Consider the following 9243-nt stretch of genomic DNA (forward strand, 5'->3'; position numbering starts at 1 on the left):
TTTACATCATTGAAAGAAGGAAGTGCAACACTGAAATCTGTATTTCTCCTGTCTCAGCGGCAACTGAGGAAATGATGCATGACCATTCAAAAACATGACTGGGGTTCTAACTATACAAAGCTTAATGCAAATGGGTGAAGTGTCCCTTTAACTTGCAATCTCATTACCGATTGGCTGACTTTGCTGCCACTCAAAAAATGTAGCCAATTATTTTAAAGTGGAGGGGCAGTTAGATGCCTGTGATGTCATAAGCATCAGTTTTTCAGATTGGGTCGTTTTCTGGCTGACATTTCTAAAAGAGGAATTTCTCTGAGACTGAGATGTTTAACATGTTTAGCACTTTTTGTATGTTTTTGAATGTGGGTACACTACAATTATTCAAAGAAGACAAGGTAAAAATGGTTTTTCATTCTCTGCCCCCTTTAATTACATACTCTGTGATTAACGAATCTAAATTAATTGAATACATAATTAAATTTTTGCAGTGAAAGTATTAAATATTTCAATTCAAATGAATCAATGAATAATCAGCAGGGCATTCCTCAATGCTGATGCAGGGCTCTGCTTTGTAGCGGTTCAGACCCCTGCATGTTTCCACCGTGTCATCATCATCTGAGTCTGTGTCTGAACCAAATAGCAGGAGGGTTCTTTTTTTGGTGGCTCTTCTACAGGCTCTCGGGTGGCCGTACTGGGTTTATTTTGCAGCAGTACCTCAAGGCTGGTCCACACCTCTTCTCTGTCTCCTCTTTGAAGAAACTTCAAGTCCTTAAAGCGTGGGTCCAGTGCTGAAGCTATTTTGAGCCATCCATTGTTGAGGTTTGCTTGCCGTTTAGACACGTCCTTTTTAAAGGCAGTCTTGAATTTTCCTTGTAGGCTGGGTCCTCCTCCGTAGCTTCCATTGTGCGGTACAGGTGGCAGAGAACAGGCAACACCACATAGCAAGAAACATAAGTCTCACCTCCAAGAAGCTCAGTCACATATCTGCAGTGGATAGTAAGAGATGTACACAGTACACTTATTATATCAGTGTCATACTGTAGTAGTAGCCTAGCCTAATAGTAAATTTCTTCACAATAATAATAAAAAAGTGTGTGTGTGCGCGTGTCGCGTGTGTAAGGTTTTACCTGCATGGTTCAAGGATAGTTTCCAGCCTCTGAAGTTTGTCCCACTCAGATGTAGTCAACATAGTCAGCTTGTGCTTCTGTCTGCTTAGTGTAGCCTTGATAGCCTCCTGGTTTTTTAGAAGACAAGAGATCATGGCGAGTGACGAGTTCCATCTTGTGGGAACGTCCTGAATCAGACTTTCTGTCATTTTGCTAATGGTGGAGCTCCTCTGTATTGTCAGGGCTATGTTTAAAATGTCATACTATCTTACGACACTTTGCCAATGTGTCACAAATAGGGATGGGTACTGAAACCTGGTATTAAACTGGCCCGGGGCCAAATTATGAAAGACCGTAGTATCAGTAAGATCTGACGCTATCGGTTCTGCTTTCAGTCCTGGAGAAAAAAATAAAAATAAATGTACTATGTATTCTTGCTTAATAATGTTTTCGTGCACATTTTATGTAACCAAACATTTCTAATTTGCGATAATATTAAGACGTTTGTCTGTGAGATCTGCAACATCTCTCATGCGCGCCGCGGAGGCTGTCTGTCACACACACAATAACGAACGTGGCACACGCATAACAGCGCGAAAACTCCCGCTTAATAGACCTTTTACACTCTTCCGCATTTTTCGACTGGAAATACGTCAACAAAGTGTATTACAACTTTCTGTTCCTGTTACAGAGTCAAAGAGTCTCATACTGTCCCTGTAGTATATTTGATACTTTAACCACATGTAACAAGAAAACATTATGTGTTATCTCATATAGAGATACACAACTTTACAGCAGACTGCCAGTAACATTTTCCAGTTCAGCAGCTACACCAAATTACTGGTTGTTATGTTAATCTCATGCCAACTCACTTAAACATAACTTACACACGACATATTCACTGCGATGTGTTAAATCTTATATTACAAATTCACAACCCCTAGATTTACAATTAACGTAAACTAGGGATGGGCATAATTAATCGACGATCGATAATTGATTGTTAAGAATTTCGTCGATCACGTTAATTTGTTATCAATTAATTGAATGCATTTTTTTTTATCTAACTCCTGTTTCACAAATACTGCGTATGCAGTGCGTTTGCGTATGTGTGCGGCGAATCCGTCAAGCATCCGTTGCAGTGCGCTGCTGACCGCTTATTCTGCATATAAAACGTTCATGTGATTGACACTTTTTGTGAACACTTTTCCGCATAAACAATAGAACAAAGCATCATTTTTTCACAAAACAATATATGTTAGATATTATTTGACAGACTAGTAAATGTGGATTAAGGATGTTTAAAATCTCTAGCCTGGTGGTCAGGATCTGAATGGATCAAATCAGCAGTTTTGCAATGCTTTATTTATCTCCACATATATCATAAATAAAAATAAGCAGAGTAACTTTGCAAGTCTACCCTTCCGCATTATATATTTCCTACTATGTATGTATATGATTTCCAAATAATAAACGAGAGTATTCAACGACAAAAAGCGTCTCATATGGAAATAAATCTTCCCAATATTATTATTTCTCAAAACTTTATGACAAAAATAAGCAACTGTATGAATTCAAAGACGCACACATTATTCCGCATATATTTGAATATTATACAAAAGTATTCATATAACGGCACATTTCATATGGCAAATAAATATCCTCACATTAACATAACAGCATAATGAAATGAATAAACAGACAATGAAACAGGATTGAAATATAAATTGTATTATTATTACCGGAAAAAAGCAATATTGCTAAAATAATCTCTGAGGTAAATGCGTCAAAAACGCTGTTACCCGCACAATAAGTCTAAATGAGCAATTAAAGTGAAAAAAGCATTATTAGGCCATGTCTCAAAACTTTATATGACAAAATATATTTAAAAGAAATGTATTCTTACAGTTATTCAAAGATGCACACATTATTCCATATTACTCCCGTTTATGAGCACGTTTGTCTCTGGCCTCGCTCTGTTATGTAATAGATTGACAGGTGCGCATCTCCATCTTTCAAACATATATAATTTTGTAATTACCACCTTAGGAAAATTAGCCATGATTTTATCATTGTGAAAATGTTTTTTTTTTTTTTTTTTTTGCAGATTAAAACGATTTGTATTTCCGCAATTGTACAACAAATACCATGGTTATGGTATATTGTGGAGTTGGAGACCATAGTAAATTTGTGTCTACTGTTGTTTTACAACAAATAAAAACTAAAAGACTATGTTAGTATAATTAAACAATGGTGAATGGGGCTCACAAAACACACGCTGTTTCACACATACTCTGTATGCGGAATAAGCCAAGTTAGCGCTGAGGTACCTGTGCATCCCGATCAGTCTCCTCGAAGCGGCTGTTTTCGACGGCGGCTGGACTGACGGTCACCATGGGTTGCGGTCGCGTCTGACCCCAAAACATGCTTTTATTTCTCAAAAAAAAATCAGTAGACTGGTGTAGAAGTTTTATGCCAGTTACTTAAGTTAGTTATTTTTCACGAGGCTTTAGCCTAATTTGTTATAGCCTAATGTTAGGAAGGCTAATATCTTGCACTTTCTTCTGGCTTGAATAATTTTGAGTTACATTTTGACAAAACCTTTCAGATCTAAGTATTATGTGTTTTGTTTAATTTAATGTTAAACATGAATCTGTTTTTTTATTTATTTTGGAAATAATGAGGTCTCTGTTTAAGAACGCTGGCTCGCAGCTGCAGGTTCCGCTGCTTTAGAGCACCGCACATGCATGCAAATATATGTTTGAAACATAGTTTAACCGTCTGCCACAAGTTGATCTTGTAATAAAGGTCTCATCGAGGAAAAACACGCTGTTTATTTGTATTCATTGCATTTTTTAAGTATAAAAGTTAAATAACAAATTTTATTATAAAAATATTAATGATTAATCGATAGTCGATCGTTAATTCTCCCGAAGATCAACAAAGAAAACTTAATCGAAAGGCCCATCCCTAACGTAAACAGAGTTATAGCCAGTTTTGTAGCTAAAGCTTACCTTGATAATTGTGGATAAACTCTGCGTGAAAGAATTTATATCCCTTATCCAGTTTGTTCCCTTTAGTGGACGAATGTATCTCCACACACTTCACCACATCGGCGCTGGTGAACTTCGGTAGACAAGTTAGGAAATTCGGAAACACTCTAGGTACCATTTCTCCACCAACATCAAAGCTTATACCGGAATTGTGTTTACGCTTTGTTGACAGAGTTCCGGTTTTGGCGTAAATGGTCTATACAAAGTGTGACGATGGCGGATAGAGCAAAACGTTCAAAAGTGTGGTTATACTTTACTAGAGTTGATGCAGACAGCGCTCGTTATCATACAGGTAAGTGCAACAAGATGTTTGCATGTAAGGGCAGAAACAAAAGCAATCTGTCAAGGCATCTTTCAAAAGTGCATTACGTGCAGACAGAAACTGTGTCCCAATTCAAGGGCTGCGACCTTCTAAGGTGAGCACTCTGTCTTTTAAAGTGGCAGCATCAGAAGTCCGCGAAGAGAACTGAAATGAGACGGTCTGACCCTCGGAGGACCCATAATTTGCGTCACCTGCTGTACTCGGCCACCACGCCTGTCAGGCATGTATGCTAAAATCGTGTTGAATCAACGTTGTTCACGTCATTTAAGAGGGAATGCAGTGTTTTCAGAAAGATTCTGGAGAAACAAATACAAGACCTGGTTTTAACAGTGATGAACGGTATGAAAAAGATGGACCATCAACTCAAACTTATTCATTGTACAACTCCTGTCAGTTCCACTCCCATTACTAACCTACCCCCAAGATTTACAGTTAGGTAGGTAAAGTGGAGGCAGTCTGGAATTTCCCTACACCAAAAAGAATTAAGGATGTTCAAAGATTCCTTTTTGGATAAGCTGCACTTTTCTGGATGTAACTTAAGACCTGCCTGAGCTATCCTGGTCATAACAAGATCAAGGGCAATCAGAGCGGAGTCAAAATCTTTCCCATGTACTAAAATGTCATCAAGGTATACCAAGCACAATTCCTATGAAATACCCTGGAGCACACGCTCCATCAACCGCTCAAAAGTCGCTGGAGCATTGCACAGCCCAAAGGGCAAGAGGCCAGTCCCTGTGGTGAAAGCTGTCTTTGGCCTTGAGTCAGTGCTAAGGGCCACTTGCCAATAGTCCTCTGCGAGTCTAAAGAAGAGAATGACTGAGATCCTGCAGTGACTGTTGCTTCGCTGCTAACAACACCCATTAATTTTAACACATTTGTAATAATTATCTTACCAATGATGCACAGAGAAATCCCTTATGTTGCAGTAAATTATTCACACATGCGCACCTGCATACTAGTTATGTGCACCCCTGTGCATGTCATTATTTTTGTCAAAGGAGTGGATTTCAAATGCCTTTTCAATCCACCAGACATTTTGTATAGCCCGTGTTACCCTTTGGACTTTCCTCCACACTGCCTGCCAATCTTGTCTGACCTTGGTGAATTAAGGATTGTCTTCTGTTGCCCAGTGTGCTTTGTACATATCCTTTAGCAAGTTGTGGATAGTATCCGAGTTACTGTTAAAACAGTCACAGTGATCTCCACAATGAGCTCTCGGAATACTCATAGTGTGGTTACAGTATGAGGTAACAGCAAGCTAAAAGTGTAACCTCACAGCACACTCACTATGTGCTCAAACTGTCAGCTTACAGGATACTATCATCACAGGGTACCATCATCACAGTATAAGCACAATGATAAAAAAAGTTCTAAGATCATGTAGGTTTTGTGATTAGGGATGGGTATTGTTAAGGTTTTAACGGTTTTATGGGTATTACTACTCTTACCGATACTGCTTAACGGTCCGGTACTTACACGGCACGATTTTTGGCTGTCCCAGATGAAAGATTACCAATCGTGGAGATTTCTGTGATCGTGGCTCTTAATTGGTGGTCCTATCTCGTACAGTGTGAGAGGTTAAAAGACGTCTGTTTTCCCATTCCTGGGACCAAAGACACCTACGATAGTTTTATGACAGTGTAAGAAGTTCAGCATGATCAACGCACATCAACAACGTGTTTGCTTCTAGCACCTGCATACCTGTATTTGTTTACCACTAGCGCATGCTGATAACGGATGTCACAGCCTCAGATGCAATAGGTGTCTTCATCGACAGTCTACTGCTGAAGTTTAAACAATCCTTGTCACACAGTGTGATAAGGTCTTATTGGATTGCAAAAATCCTGCTGTGTATCCTGGGCTTAATATGATGTGGAATGAAAAGTTTGGAAACCCCTGCTTAACACAAAGTCTCATTTAAAGTTTATAAGAACTTTTGCAATAGACCGACACTAAACGAAACTGATGGCAGATGAGGTGTTGGGATGACAATGGGCCAGAGTTGAATCTGTGCATCTTAGCAGATCACAGGCAGGTTTCTCCTGAAGTGCTGCATTAAGAAAAGAAAGGAAAAAGATGTTAGAACATTTTTAAGGAAATTGAAATAATTCTCACAATCAATATTGGACTATAAACAATAAATTATTACCAATGCAATAACATGCAAACAGACCTGTCAACCACCTTAAAGGTGACATAGAATGATTGAAAGGGGTATTTATCCTTGTTCTGTGATGTGACATGTATACAATTTTTTTTTGTTTGGGTCTGTAATGCCTTAGACGCTTCCTTAAAACCTCTCTCAGATAGCTCTATTAGGGTGGCAGATTTTAAACAAGTGGTTTAGCACCTATTTGGCTCCCCCTACTGGTTTTCATTGCGATCTCATTAGTGATTGGCTGACTTTGCTGCCACTCAAAAAATACAGCCAATTATTTTAAAGTGGAGGGGCAGTTAGATGCCTGTGATGTCATAAGCATCAGTTTTTCAGATTGGGTCGTTTTCTGACTGACATTTCTAAAAGAGGAATTTCTATGAGACTGAGATGTTTAGCATGTCTAGCACTTTTTATATGTTTGTGAATGTGGGTAGACTATCATTATTCAACAAAGACAAGGTAAAATTGGTTTTCCATTCTCTGTCCCCTTTAATAATAGATAGTACGCGGTATGCATGGGCTGGTTACCAGTTTCAAGGTATACTGAGGTTTTAAACAGTCAAGGTTACAAAATCACTAAAATGGTCTGTGAAACCGTCTCCAAGGTATGAACTGTATTTATACAAAATTCATTAAATCATTAAGTCATGTGATTGATTTGATGTTTACATGTAATATACATTTTGAAAATATAATATATAATATAATTTAAAGGCTTTATTTTTACCTGCCATTTAAAAATAAAAAAATTTAGTGTAGCAATGGGAATACCGCAACACTGTAAAACCATGGTATTTTTGCTAAAGGTAATCATACCGCCAGAATCTTATACTGGCCCATGCCTACTAAGCGGTTGTACCATGTGTTAGAAACATCAAGATTCTCAAATTTTTAGGGCTAGCGCAATACCACAGTTTTGGCTATTCTTCATGTTCTCTAGGCCAGTTATTTTGCCCCAGTGACAGAAACAGTGACCAAATAATTCATTACCTTATCTACATGTGGGAAGAGGCCCACAGGTGAAGGAAGATTTTTGACCTGCACTTCCACAGCTGGTAAACATGGATTGTGGTGGGCTAGTGACAGAATGAAGAAGATCAGTTTAAAATTTGCTTTACAACCAGAGGTTGCATTATTTTGACAGACAAGGGCTGTAAGAAAATTGTCAAAATCAATAATAATGTGAGCCAACAGCCAAACAATTACAACTAAACTCAATCAACTATCTTAATCTGCCTGAACTAAAATCTTGTGGTCTATAAAGTGGGAGTTTATCTGTCTGTAATTCAACCATCATGTTAGAATGAAGGAATTGCAGTTATCATTAGATTTCACGACAGCACTGGACAAATGACTTCTCACACTCAGTGTGACTTGAGACAAAGGATAAACAAAGACATTGAGTATGTTTACATGCACATAATAAGAGGACAATTATCTTATTATGATATTATAAAAATCAGCTTATTACATTAACATGTTTCAAGCGCTTTAATTTACTTTTATTTGTGAAGTTTATCTATCACAAGTGGAGTCATACGCACATACGAAACGGCAAAAAAGACGTTAAAATCTGGTTTAAGAGCAAAAAACTACCTGTGCCAATCAGTTTTTGCCATTTATGGGCTTTACCCTATAAAAGAAAACCGTTTTATGCATTTAAATTACCTTACACATTATCAGTTTATTAAGCGTTTAGACTATTTAGACACACTCACTGTGCACTAAGATAAAAAAATTGGTCAACACGACCACTCGTGGTGGCTTCACTCAGAGGTTGGAGAAGACAACCGGTGGACTAAACATCAAGCCTCTGCACGATTCAGGTAAGTGGAATAAAATACATTGTAAATAAACATTATTAAAACAGATTGTGAAGTCATTCATTCAAAACTTGCTATGACCTAAGCCTAAATGACTTAATTTCTTTTTAGAATTAAGATAACCTTAGCAGGAGAGCCTCAGCAGTAACTTTCTCTCAAGCAGATGAGCAATAAGTTGCTTTATATAGCATGCTGCTTACAGCTAGTGAGAAAGATAATCTAATTGATCTACCATGCATATCCTTCAAATAACTTAACAGAACAACTGAACATGTATAATATGTAATTTAATATGTACATCATTAATAATAATTGTTAATAATATTTAATATTTGTGAAATTATATACTTGTGAATTCATTATATTTGCAATGTTTATACATTACCTGTTTTTAGGTAAACAGATTATCCATCAGTGGGTGCCTCAAGGTAGGCTCTGTAAATACTGTAATCTGCATGTTTCCGAGCTCACGTTTACCAGGACACACTAATATTAAACAGAAAAACAACAAAAATCAGTGTTAAACACAAACAAATTTTAGGTAAATTAAATAAGGTTTTCATTTTCAAATCAATATAAAAGAAATAAACGCAATGAAAAACAATGTCAGTGACGTAATAAATATGTGTAAATTTACACGCATCATTTATTAAGCATTATAAAAAATCCAGCAATATTATTAAACTTTGGTTATTTGTTATTATCCCTGCATTCAAATTGCAGGTTGGAGCAGGAAGTTGACCCTTCTGTCGCGCAAGCGCAAGCTGGTCGCGAGCATAGACAG

The 9243-nt window shown here is 37.5% G+C and overlaps 1 long non-coding RNA gene across 1 annotated transcript; it reads right to left on the reverse strand.

Moving 5' to 3' along the window:
* Nucleotides 1-6199: 6199 nt before the first annotated feature.
* Nucleotides 6200-8931, reverse strand: LOC135745006 (uncharacterized). The gene is made up of 3 exons (XR_010530921.2): nt 8845-8931; nt 7627-7712; nt 6200-6528 (listed from the first exon to the last, which is right to left on the reverse strand). It is a non-coding gene; the product is annotated as an uncharacterized lncRNA (long non-coding RNA).
* Nucleotides 8932-9243: the final 312 nt, after the last annotated feature.

The sequence above is a fragment of the Paramisgurnus dabryanus genome, chromosome 3 (genome assembly GCF_030506205.2).
Source record: "Paramisgurnus dabryanus chromosome 3, PD_genome_1.1, whole genome shotgun sequence".
Classification (NCBI taxonomy): Eukaryota; Metazoa; Chordata; class Actinopteri; order Cypriniformes; family Cobitidae; genus Paramisgurnus; species Paramisgurnus dabryanus.